This window comes from Oncorhynchus kisutch, linkage group LG25 (assembly GCF_002021735.2).
Source record: "Oncorhynchus kisutch isolate 150728-3 linkage group LG25, Okis_V2, whole genome shotgun sequence".
Classification (NCBI taxonomy): Eukaryota; Metazoa; Chordata; class Actinopteri; order Salmoniformes; family Salmonidae; genus Oncorhynchus; species Oncorhynchus kisutch.
The window spans coordinates 10,130,398-10,143,399 of record NC_034198.2 but is presented as its reverse complement, the minus strand read 5'-3'; the positions used below and the strand labels follow the sequence as shown (position 1 = coordinate 10,143,399).

The 13,002-nt window shown below is 41.8% G+C and overlaps 1 long non-coding RNA gene across 1 annotated transcript in view; it reads right to left on the bottom strand.

Moving 5' to 3' along the window:
* LOC116357441 (uncharacterized) overlaps positions 1 to 13,002 on the bottom strand; it is a 70,436-nt gene that overhangs the window by 35,605 nt on the left and 21,829 nt on the right. Inside the window, exon 2 of the long non-coding RNA XR_004205416.1 lies at positions 1,650 to 1,812. This is a non-coding gene — a long non-coding RNA (uncharacterized LOC116357441). The remainder of the gene's footprint in view (positions 1 to 1,649; positions 1,813 to 13,002) is intronic.

Below are 13,002 nucleotides of genomic sequence, written 5' to 3'. Positions count from 1 at the left end.
GAGCTCTTCAGTAAGGCCATTCTACTGCCAATGTTTGTCTATGGAGATTGCACGGCGGTGTGCTTGATTTTATACACCTGTTAGCAACGGGTATGGCTGAAATAGCCGAATACACTAATTTGAAGGGGTGTCCACATACCTTTGTGTATATAGTGTACAATTCATCAATAAAGTCTGGTGCCATATTGGATGCATAACTAATAACTGACATTACAAAAATCTACTGCCTCACAACTTGACCCTGTTACATGGCAGGGATGAGTTAAACACACAACTTGACTCTGTTACATGGCAGGGAGGGGTTAAACACCCAACTTGACCTTGCTACATGGCAGGGATGGGTTAAACACCCAACTTGACCCTGCTACATGGCAGGGATGGGTTAAACACCCAACTTGACCCTGTTACATGGCAGGGATGGGATAAACACCCAACTTGACCCTGTTACATGGCAGGGATGGGTTAAAAACACAACATGACCCTGTTACATGGCAGGGATGGGTTAAAAACACAACTTGACCCTGTTAAATGGCGGGGATGGGTTAAAAACACAACATGACCCTGTTACATGGCGGGGATGGGTTAAAAACACAACTTGACCCTGTTAAATGGCGGGGATGGGTTAAAAACACAACTTGACCCTGTTAAATGGCGGGGATGGGTTAAAAACACAACTTGACCCTGTTAAATGGCAGGGATGGGTTAAAAACACAACTTGACCCTGTTAAATGGCGGGGATGGGTTAAAAACACAACTTGACCCTGTTAAATGGCGGGGATGGGTTAAAAACACAACTTGACCCTGTTACATGGCGGGGATGGGTTAAAAACACAACTTGACCCTGTTAAATGGCGGGGATGGGTTAAAAACACAACTTGACCCTGTTACATGGCAGGGATGGGTTAAAAACACAACTTGACCCTGTTACATGGCAGGGATGGGTTAAAAACACAACTTGACCCTGTTACATGGAAGGAATGTGTTAAACGCACAACTTGACCCTGTTACATTGCAGGGATGGGTTAAACACACAACTTGACCCTGTTACATGGCAGGGATGGGTTAAACGCACAACTTGAACCTGTTACATGGCAGGCGTGGGTTAAACACACAACTTGAACCTGTTACATGGCAGGCATGGGTTCAACAATGAAGTGCAATCAAGAGCAATTGACCACAGCCTCCGAGGATTGGTTTCAAACCAAGGTGGTCTCAAAGCATTTCGTATTATTCTGTACGTAAATCTGCCATAGACATTTATTGTGATAAGTTACGTTTCGTATGGTATGTGTTCATTTGTGGATGTCAATCATCCATTTCGCATTATATGTTACGAATTACAATTAATATGATATGTTACGAATTTGCAAAATGTATGATAAGTTACGATTTATCGTAACTTTAGCTAGGTGTTAGCTAGGTGGCTAGCTTGCGACGTTAGCTCTAGGAGTTAAGGTTAGGGGTTAAGGTTAGAAGTTAACTAGGTAGGGTTAAGGTTAGAAATTAGCTAGGTAGGGTTAAGGTTAGGGTTAGGTAGTTGCAAAGTAGCTAAAAAGTAGTAAGTAGTTGCAAGAAAATGCTAAAGTTGTCTGTGATGAGATTCAAACACGCAACCTTTGGGTTGCTAGACATTTTCGTTATATGCCTACCTGTTCAAACTCGAGACAGATATGGGCTTTCTCCATGGTGCAGTCTGTCAGAGCCATAATTACAAGTTGGAGTTAAATAAACAAACAGCTGTAGTCCAACCGAGCCCTTCAGGAGCTATTTGGTTTGTGCCGTCTGAGGATTCTGCTGCCCGCTGCTACAGTTCTGGAGGGCATACGAGCACAAACACACTGTAAACACACTCGCTCAGCTTACATCCATTCACGCTTACAGTGCCTTCGAAAAGTAGTTCATACACCTTGACCGTTTCCACATTTTGTTGTGTTACAGCCTGAATTCCAAATGGATTAAATACACGTTTTTTCTCACCCATCTACACACAATACCCCATAATATCAAATGTACATACGGATTCACAATCCTGAGTCAATACTTTGTAGAAGCACCTTTGGCGGTAATTCCAGCTTTGAGTCGTCTTGGGTATATCTGTATCAACTTTGCACATCTGGATTTGGTGATTTTCTCCCATTCTTCCTTGCAGATTTTCTCAAGCCCAATGAACAGCAATCTTCAAGTATCTCCACAGATTTTCAATGGGATTCAAGTCTGGGCTTTGGCTGGACCACTCAAGGACTTTCCCATTCTTGTTCTGAAGCCATTCCAGCGTTGCTTTCTGTATGTTTGGTGTCATTGTCCTTTTGGAACGGAAATGTTCACCCCAATCTAAGGTTGTTTGCACTCTGAAGCAGATTCTCATGAAGGATTTGCCTGTATCTAACTCGATTCATTGTTCCCTCTGTCCTTATCAGTCACCCAATCACTGCCGCTGAGAAGCATCCCCATAACATGATGCTGCCACCACCATGCTTCACGGTAGAGATGGTGTTAGACGGGTGATGAGCTGTGCCTGGTTTTCTCCAGACATGGCGCTTCCATTCAGGCCAAAGAGTTAAATGTTTGTCGCATCAGACCAGAGAATCTTTGGCTTTATGATGGCAGAGTCTTGTCATGTGCCTTTTTCTCAGGAGTGGCTTCTGTCTGGCCACTCTCCCATTAATCCCAGATTGGTTAAGTGCTGTAGAGACAGTTGTCCTTCTGGCAGGTTCTCCCATCCCTGCCAAGGAACTCTGTAGTTCCGTCAGAGTGGTCATTGGGTTCTTGGTCACCTCCCTGACCAAGTCTTGCCCGGTTGCTTAGTTTGGTCGGACGGCCAGTCCGTGTTATTAATTTTTTTCTGTGGTCTTTCTGACCACTGTGCTCTTGGAAACTTTCAACACTCTAAATTGTTTTATACCCTTCCCCAGATATATGCCTATATCACAATTTTCTCTCTGAATTTGCTCTCGGACAGTTCCTTGGACTTGATGGTATAGTTTCTGCTCTGACAGAATTTAATTGAATTGGCCACAGGTGGACTCCTATCAAGTTGTAGTGACATCTCAAGGGAGGATCAAAGCACATTGGATGCACCTGAGCTCAATTTGGAGTGTAATAGCAAAGGGGTGTGAATGTTTATGTAAATGAGATATTTCTGTTATATTATTTCTTTGCCGTTATGGAGTATTATGGAGAATCTATGTCATCCATTTTGAATTCAGGCTGTAACACAACATGTGGAATAAGTCAAGGGGTATGACTACTTTCTGAAGGCACCGTACATGTATAGTATAGCTATTACCATATGTACTAATGATATATCTCCTAAAAATATCATTATAAACATACAAACGCATCGACTCAGACATACTGTATTACGTATAATTTCAGTAGCATGGAGACATTCTACAGACCTGAATGACATGGCTATTTTTGGTTGGGCCCTGTTTTAAAAAGGGCGGAAATGCTGAAATAAATACACAATCTGTCAACCCAACTAACAATTTTCCCTTCTTATTTTATCGGGCACTTCAAAACGTAGAGTCTAGGCTGACCAACGGTACTGAGTGGTGCTAAACTTGGTGTGTTAGGTTTTGTCCCACTCCTGTTTTAGAACAGAGGGAACAAGAGAAGGGAGAAAGAGAGGAGTGCTCTGTGATCAGGGAATTCAGCAGAGCCCAATAGAGCATTGTTGCCACCTCAACAAAAACATATTTGTGTCCAAATAACAAAGTTTTCAAATGGTCCACCCACACACAGTTGTGAAGAAAGTGTGACAACGCCTCATTCCCCTCAGGAGGATGAAATTATTTGGCATATGGGACTTCATATCCTCAAAAAGTTCTACACTGTAAAACATTCTAGTTGTTTTAACTAATTATTATTAAGTAACGGTTCTTATTTATTTTACTCAACTTTTAAATCAAAGTATTACCTGAAGCCGGATGGGAAGGTCCTTGGCTGGCATGGTTACACATGGTCTGCGGTTGTGAGGCCGGTTGGACGTACTGCCAAATTCTGTAAAACGACGTTGGATGTGGCTTATGGTAGAGAAATTAACATTCAATTCTCTGGCAAAAGCTCTGGTGGACATTCCTGCGGTCAGAATGCCAATTGCATGCTCCATCAAAACTTGAGACATCTGTGGCATTGTGTTCCGTGACAAAACTGCACATTTTAGAGTGGGCATTTATTGTCCCCAGCACAAGGTGCACCTGTGTAATGATCATGCTGTTTAATCAGCTTCTTGATATGCCACACATGTCAGGTGGATGGATTATCTTAGCAAAGGAGAAATGATCACTAACAGGGATTTAACCAAATTTATGCACAACATTTGAGAGAAATTCGCTTTTTCTTTTTGACTGTATGGAACATTTCTGGGATATTTTATTGCAGCTCATGAGACATATTGACAACATTTTACATGTTGCGTTTATATTTTTATTCAGTGTAGTTGAATGAACATATGACTGAATTTTTTGCATATGTTTTCCAAAGTTGGAGTTAAGTTTAGGAGAACTAAAAATGTTAAGTTCAGGTTACACGTTGGCTGAAAAGTTGAGTAAACTTAAAAAGGCTGTGGAACCAGTTACTTAATAATAATTAGTTGAAACAACTAGAATTTTTACTACAGTGAGAGCATCTTGACTGGCTGTGTCACTATTTGGTATGGCAACTGCACCCCCTCAATCACATGGGTCTACAGATTGTGATGCGGACAGCCCAGTACATCACTGGGACCGAGCTCCCTGCCATCCAGGACCTCTATATCAGGCGGTGTAAAAGGGCCGCTTTTTTTACGGCGACATTTTTGGTTTTGTACGCCAAAAAATTCAACCACTTGAAATCTATTTAGAATGGCTATATTTACACGGCCCAATGGGCCTCACAGCCATAGGAAAAACGGTAAGGCCCAATGGGCATCACTCAAAAGGTCAAAGGTCACAACTCACTATTTGATTGCTGTCATTCAACTGTCTTTATTAGTTATTGCACTGATCACATTAACATAGTCATATTAATGGTTTGTGCTTTAAAAAGGCACTAGAATATAGTGTGGGAAGCCAGTCCATTAGATAAACCCCACAGTAATAGGTATCAGGTATCAAAGGGAACAGTTAAACTGTGGCTGCTTGGATATGCTCTCTGCTGTTTATTGTTTAAAGTGGGGCTTTATGCACAGGAGGTGATACCAACACACTAACAAATCCCTTTCAACACAAGTGGGGCCACATGACATAAACTGTGTCTATTAACTAACCTCTCCAAGAGCCAAGGTGATTCATCTTCAGTGCTGTGTTTGAGTGTGTGCTCATGTGGGTTTCAGATCGTGTTTTTATGTAGTCTAAGAACAAAACTGAAGTGAATAAGGCCTAGCTATTTTTAACTCGGCGCTCCTTAGATGTGATATTTTCCCATTGACTTTTCTCCCGTACCTGAATGTGTATTAAACATTGTATTAAAATGTTCTTTCTCCTTTTTCTAAAACTAGAGACTACAGAAGATAAAGACAATGATATTCCTAAATAAAAAATACCACGCACATCAAAGCCTCATGTTTGAAAAAGCCAATTTCGTGCCCACTCAAGAACTGAACAGGTAGGGAGGCCTCCACGACTGAAAGGGATTTTTGATGTGGGTAAAAAAAACAAAAAAACTTTCCAATTGCATGACGACAGCTACCCATAGATTCCTGAAGACTAGCAGCTGAACCATTTGGCATCGTAAAAACAGAAAGACCGAAATCAAAGTCCCCTTCAACTCAATCACTCTCGCTGCGGCTCACAAACACTAATAACCACTTTCCTCTGCTTTTTTTGTTGTTGTTTCTCCTCGTGTGAAACATTATTTCCTTTGATTTTGCTGTTTAAATTATTAGCACACCACCTCCGCAGAGACCGCGAGCGATTGCGCTAGGAGTGAGAGAAGGGAGAGCACGTTTCCCGCTGCGCACACCGAGCTGCGCGGAACGAATGAGCTATGGCCCCTGTCACTTCAGGGATGGATCGCGATCAACACACGTCAACGCAAGGGAGTAAGAATTTCATCCAACGATAGGTCAGGTGTACAGTAACGTTGAGAAAGGGAGGGAAGGAGGGCGTCCTCTCTCAACTTTACTGGACACCTGACCTATCGTTGGATGAGATGACACGCACATGACAGCACGCCTTGCCTCTATCTTCACCTTAATGTTGGCAACTTGGGGTCATTTTTTCGTTAACATGAGTAGGCCTGGTTGTAGTAGGTCCTACGGTCTCCATGGAGACGATGTCCGGCATCGCGTGCAGCGCACATGGGGAAACGAAGGGTTGCGGAAACTGACGGATGATATTTTGCTTTAATGGTCTAGGAAACCGGACACAGTAAGGGACAATGCCGACATTGTAACAATTCTGAATAAACATTATGTAAAAGGCTACTTGAAGGACAGCATTGGATTTGGAACAAATCCTACAACCAAAGGATGAAATAGCCGCATTTCCCCAGCATGTCAGAAATAAGCAGATTTGATGTAGCATACACTGAAATACAATGGAAATAAGCCAACTTTAGAATGTTTCAATGTTATAGACCAATTTGGAATGGTTTTCAACTTTAAGATTAAACTTAAAAACCGCATAGCCTTACTACAGTGTTAGGCCCTACCTGCATTATATTCAGCAACAGACAATTAGCCTACACAAATAATTACAATTATTAGGCTATGGAGGGAAGTTATTATGCCCTTTGAGATAATGCATGATGCCAAAACAAGATCTGGGCAATTATTTAGGCCTATATTAATCATTTTTGCAATGCTCTGTCATGGGCACACCCCGGTACTAATGCATTGCATTGAATTAAATGTGCCTAAATTCTCTCTCCATCATTAAGTTAAATAATTAGGCTGTGACGCAGTCATCTCGCTGCTACTGATCTGTCCTTATTGCCTTTACTGCAAACATCGGCCTACACTTCCATATTTGAATCCTAAATAAGAGCTGGGTTATTTCACCAATAGCGAGCATCAACAAGAGCGCAAAATAATATTATATAGGGAGAAGAACCATGAAGAGGCACAAAAGGCACACAACAAAGTGTATTCTCTGAATAATGTTAATAGTTACAACACAAAATACTCTATATCACACAGAGCTAAAACACTATAATAACTATTCAGTTCGGAAATTAGGCCTACAGACAGCTATTTCAGAAGTGTCAGGATTAGGCAAATTCCGTGACAAATACACCCTACCCTATTTATATGCTCTCAAAATTCACTCAAGATTTAAATAAAATGAAATAATAAAACCAATATAGTTTACCGAAAACCACAATAGCCTAATAATAAGCCCATAACAATAATATTTACAATTATAATATTGACTTGTTATTAGACATCAATACGAATTCAATTGTGTTAGTTATGAAATGGAAACCTTCGGTATGAGAAGCTGTCATTTTTATTTGATTTTGAATTATTTGATTTAACAGACCAAAGTCATAACATCCATGCAGTGCCCACTAAATAGACTACAAGGCACAATCGTCCTCAAACCAATATCCTCTCTATACTATAACATATAGGCCTATAGGCTATAAACGGTCCGTAGTATAGGAAACCATTTTCTGATGCATGTTTTGCAATGATTTGCAAATGCACCCTTAATAAATCATCTAATGAACTTTACTCTAGGGCAAGAAGCTGAAACAAGGTGGAATATATGACCTATAATATGTATTACTGTTAGCCAGCATATTAAAAAACATGCCATTATAAACATATAAAACCAAATATGCTCCTGTCCTTGTCAAAAGGGTCAATAGCCTAATAATGTGCAGACCTACTTTGCAATGTACTACCTACCGCCATAAACATATTATCTTAAATCACATCAGATTACTATAGCCTACGTTCAAAAGTTAACAATGAATCGCCGTGCCTGTCGGGCATAGTTTTTGTAAATGCCTTAGATCCAGGCAAACAAAGTAATAAATTGTCTCTTGTGATGGAGCGCTGGTGCCGATTCTGTTTCAAAGCGTGCGTGTTCCTTGTACTCTACCGCCACCCGGTGGTCACAAGGGAGAAACCGCGTATTCTCCGAATAGCTCAAGTCTGTTGTTGCATAGCCTGGTATCAGCAGAAAAGCGTCAATCCGGTAGGTTTTCTACCTCATGGAATATGGTACTAATGTAAATACATTCCATTCAATGGGGGCAAGATTAGTGTCACAATATTGATGCCTAGAGATAAGGATCAGAGACATGATGCCAAGTGAATACATTGCATTCAATTAGATTGACCCATAGATAGATGTGCATCAAGTAGTTGACACAAGTCAGTTGCATTCATGTCTGTCAGTTTATTTTCTCTCTCTCTCTCTACATCCTCTTTACCCACTTCTTTTTCTTCTCTCTCCCTCCCTCCCAATTCTTTCAGCCATTCCCCCCTCTCTCCCTCTCTCCTATTAATACCCTTGCTCTTTTTCTCTTAACTTATCCCCTCGACTCTGTCTCTTTCTGTATCTTTTCTCTCTTCCTCTTTTCTCCCACCTCCACAGACTGGATATTTATGCATATAAGTCCATAGATTGCTTTCAATGCAAAAATATATGCATCAATTGATTGGACGCTTATATCAATACATTGCATTCGAGGCCAAGAAAGTTGGTGATAAAGTGGAAATGGGTCAATTGGAAAAATACTCAGACAGACAGACAGGCAGACTCACAGACATAGATACATTTACAGACAGACAGACAGATTGACAGAGACAGATTTACTGTTAAAAAATAATCATAATAATAATTTTGGGCCGATTTACTTTACATTTTTATGTAGGGTCATAATTTATTTGGGAAGATTGAACTTTTTCAACCCTTCAAAACAGTCCCCATGATCTCCAATTAAGTCACTTCCTGTAATCACAATGTACCGCCTCCTGGGGACACTCCTTAACAATGTCCTGAGTTTCAAGTAGTTACGTTAAGAAGAGAGAGCGGGAATAGAGGGTGGAGGGGTGAAAGAAGGGAGAGAAGATAAGGAGAGGGGAGAAAGAGGAGGTTAAGGGAGAGACAGAGGGAGGCAAAGAGAGGGAAAGAAAAGGAGGGAGGGAGAGAGAGAGAAGAGAGAGAGGGGGATTAGAGAATGGAGAGTGAGTGCGAGAGAGAAAACCGACAGACAAGAATGCAATTGACTTATGTATCAACGACTTTATGAATGTCTATGTGTAAATCTCTTTGAATGCAATGTATTCACTTCGGCATCATGTCTCTGATGCTTATCTCTAGGCATCAAAATTGTGACACTAATATTCCCCCCAATGAATGCAATGTATCCACATAAGCGTCATGTTTCTTTAAGGTACGTTTTTTGCAAACATACCAGATTGACGCTTTTCAATGATTTCATGTTGCACAGCACACATGAGAGTTTGGCAAGTTGAGTTCTTATCCTTCATCAAATGTGATGATTGCATTTTAGAGATTCAGCCCAGAAGGCAAAAAATAAACCTTTCTCCTTGTTTGTGTCTTCATATCCTCCTCAGTCTCCCTTTCTCCTTTAGTCAGTTGCATGACAGTGAAACCTCTTTTTAACGACTAAGATAATTAACTTTCTCACAAGTAGGAAATAAGGCTATGGGAGAGAAAGAAAGAATCCTAAATAAAAATAACGGCATGTCTGTCTACACACCACGTCATCATTAAAGTGAAGGCGATGGGAGCCCAATGGGAGAATCTGCATAATTAAATAGAGCAACAGAGTGACGCTGATCACTAAAGCTGCGGTTTTTCTGGCTGTGGACTCCTGAGAGTCCATTCTTCTCTCTGTACTAACATTATCATTAGACCCCCTCTCTCGCCTGCGCTATACACAGAATAAGCTCATTACTGGAAAAAAATAACCATCTTTACTAATGTCCCCCTGTTTTCCCGGTTCCCTTCTAATCTTGGTTGGCACAAATTATTCCATTTCAATTTCACAATTATTATTATTTATTTTTTTAAAGATCAGGAGGTAAAAAGAGGAAGATACAGGGACATGGCCACAGTGTGTACGGCTGTAGAAATTTCAAAATACAAGAATGGAAAGAAATGAAAGTGCTTTCTTCCTGACAACATCTGTCACAGGCAATGCCCTGTGTGCGCGCGCCCGTGTGCGTTATTTGCGTGCGTGTACGTATTCGTGTTGTACTCGCGCGTGTTCGTGTGACTGTGTGTTTTCATCATGTGTACTGCTCAGCCTCCACATTTCCTGCTCTTTAATCCTGGCCATTGTGATTAGTGATGACAGGTGTAGCCTCTTCACCCCACATCGCTCAAATCAGCGTATAAACCTGCATCCTGTCTGTCAGAGGGCTTTTGGCCCCTCACCACCACCATGAATCACGCTGTGCGGTGCATGTTGGAGACATAGGCAGACACATAGATATCTGTGCAGTGGAATGGTCTTTTCTGTTGTTCAGTTGACTCTCCCTTGGTATACCCTGAGGACTAAGCCCATTGTTTCATGAGGAGAGAGAGAACATCTTGCCTCCCTCATCTTTGGCAAACCCTCAAAGACAGGTGGAGCGCAGTGGAAATAAGCAAACCACAATAACCTGGAGAGGGAAAGTAGAAAGAGGAATAGCACAGACAGCGATAGACTTAGACAACACAACAGGAACCCTGAGAGGAGGAGAGATTGGATTTTTTGTATATATATATCTCCATCCCGTACAGTGTGCATTTGACTCATCACACTTCGTCAAGTCCTGGTGCCGAATTACAGCATGGACCATGAAAAAGACAAGGTCAATAAAAAAAAATCTGGGATTACTCGAACATCCGAAAAAGTCATTTCCCAGAAACGAAAAATAAATTGTAAAAAATTCCTTCAACCAAAAGAAATATGGAAATTACAATTACAGAGAGAGAGAGAGAGAATCACACATTTGACGGTTGTACGATTCAAGCCTTGTGCGTTTTACAAATTCTATCAAAAACCAAGAAGCAAAAAGTCCTCCTTGAAAACTACTACTGGAGCAGCAGAATACTGTGAGACGTATGGTGCAAGCAAGCTACCCAAAGGCATGGACTGGATCGGGTGTGTTGGTGCTTAAATTGAAAGCCACATCTTGTCCTATAAGACAAGGGTTCTTCGGCTGTCTCTGTAAGAGAACCCTTTTTGATTCCAGGTAAAAAAAAAACATTTTGGGTTCCATGTGAAACCCTTTCCAAAGGGGTTCTACCTGAAACCAAAAAGGGTTCTACCTGGAACCAAAAAGGGTTATCCTATGAGGACATCTGAAGAACCCTTCTGGAACCCTTTTTTCTAAGAGTGTACCCTATGTTACATGCTGTAGGCTGAACAGCCTATTCTCATTTCAATATGCTTATGATTTTGCTCTGTGGTGGCTCCTCACTAAACGGCTACAGCCAATCCATATCGGCTACAGCCAATCCATATCGGCTATAGCCCGGTGGCTTCTAACTGCTCTATCAACATCTATTTACTATGTATATCCCCTTTAAATCAATACCTTCCACCTGCTAACACTACTCAATCCACATTATGCTCTTTGAAGACCTCTTTAGCCAGACTTGGTCTACAGTACTATCACCTCTAGAACCTTCTCAAAGCAAGGTCCGGTTTATGTGCTCTCCATATCGTCTTAAAACCAGACCTGGTCTAGCCCCACTCGACAGTGTCCAAAACGCCAGACAAGATCCACTTTCCCTCCAAAACCATTCCAAACCAGACTAGGTCAGCTGGCTCTGCCTCCCTTTCTATATATCTCCCTGGTAGAACGTTTTTGTGTTACTGGTCTGATTGGCCGACTGGCTCAGCTCAGTGCAAAGAGATATTATCTTTGCATTTGGCCAGCGGCAGACTTGCTTTCTATCCCTGGTACCTCTGGAGGGGTTTTATCTGGCCTGCTGATAAGAATGTTTTCCCTGCCTGACTCCCTCAGTTATTATTAATAATGGGAGTCGAGCCTCTTCACCGGCAGTCTGGCAAGACCAACGCTACTCTCATAAACAAGATTGGGTTGTTGGCTTTTACGTTTCCTCTGTGTGTGTGTGTGTGTGTGTGTGTGTGTGTGTGTGTGTGTGTGTGTGTGTGTGTGTGTGTGTGTGTGTGTGTGTGTGTGTGTGTGTGTGTGTGTGTGTGTTTGTGAGCGTGCGCCTGTGTCTGTTACTTACAAAGTACCTTCCATCTCCAATGTCACAGACAAAAAAGCCAAATATTACCAATCGGCTAAATTCCTTTGTGTGTAAACACAAAAATAGTAAAAGTGCTTTATGTCTCCATAATTCCCCTTGGCCCTCAACAGAGTTTAGCAGCCATGTTGCCAGTTACAGTCTTCAGATCCATCTAAGCCTGCAGGACGGTGGGTGCATTCCTAGCATTTTACGTTGCATACAAAGCTCAAAACGCCATTGTCACCTGCGCTAGCATGATTCTGTTTACAGGGCCGTGGGGTGTCAGCTCTTTCTCCCTCTGTTGCATCGCTGCCAACACATCTGCTGTTGGACAGATGCCAGCTAAACATAATACTTGAAAACTTTGTGGCATAAAAAAATATGCAATGGGGTCTGTAGAAGCAGCACTAAATATTGTATCTGACAGACAAAACTCTGATGCTGATGCTAGGGGTAGTCCAGAGAAGTGTATGCAGCTATAAGTCATAGATCACAGTCAGAATTTGGCCAGGGGAGAACTTTCTACATGCTTTTTCATTCATAGCGTAGTGGGGAAAGGCTCACGCTCTCTGCATGGCTGAAACATCTGTAAGCTGTTGCAGAGAGGGGAGCCCAGAGGAAAACATTTACCTAACAGAATACTAATTCTTTCAGGCCCTCGTGTCAGCACTTCGTAAATAAGCAGGCACATATGGTATTGTTTTCTCAAGGCAGGTCTGGGAGAGCCATTTCGCTGTGGCAATCTGCTGTATCGACGACACATGGTCTTTTTGAGTGACGTTACGACACTCTGTCTCCCTTGTTCTGCCTCCCTCTCTAACCTCGCCAACTCTTTCCTCCCACTCCCCTG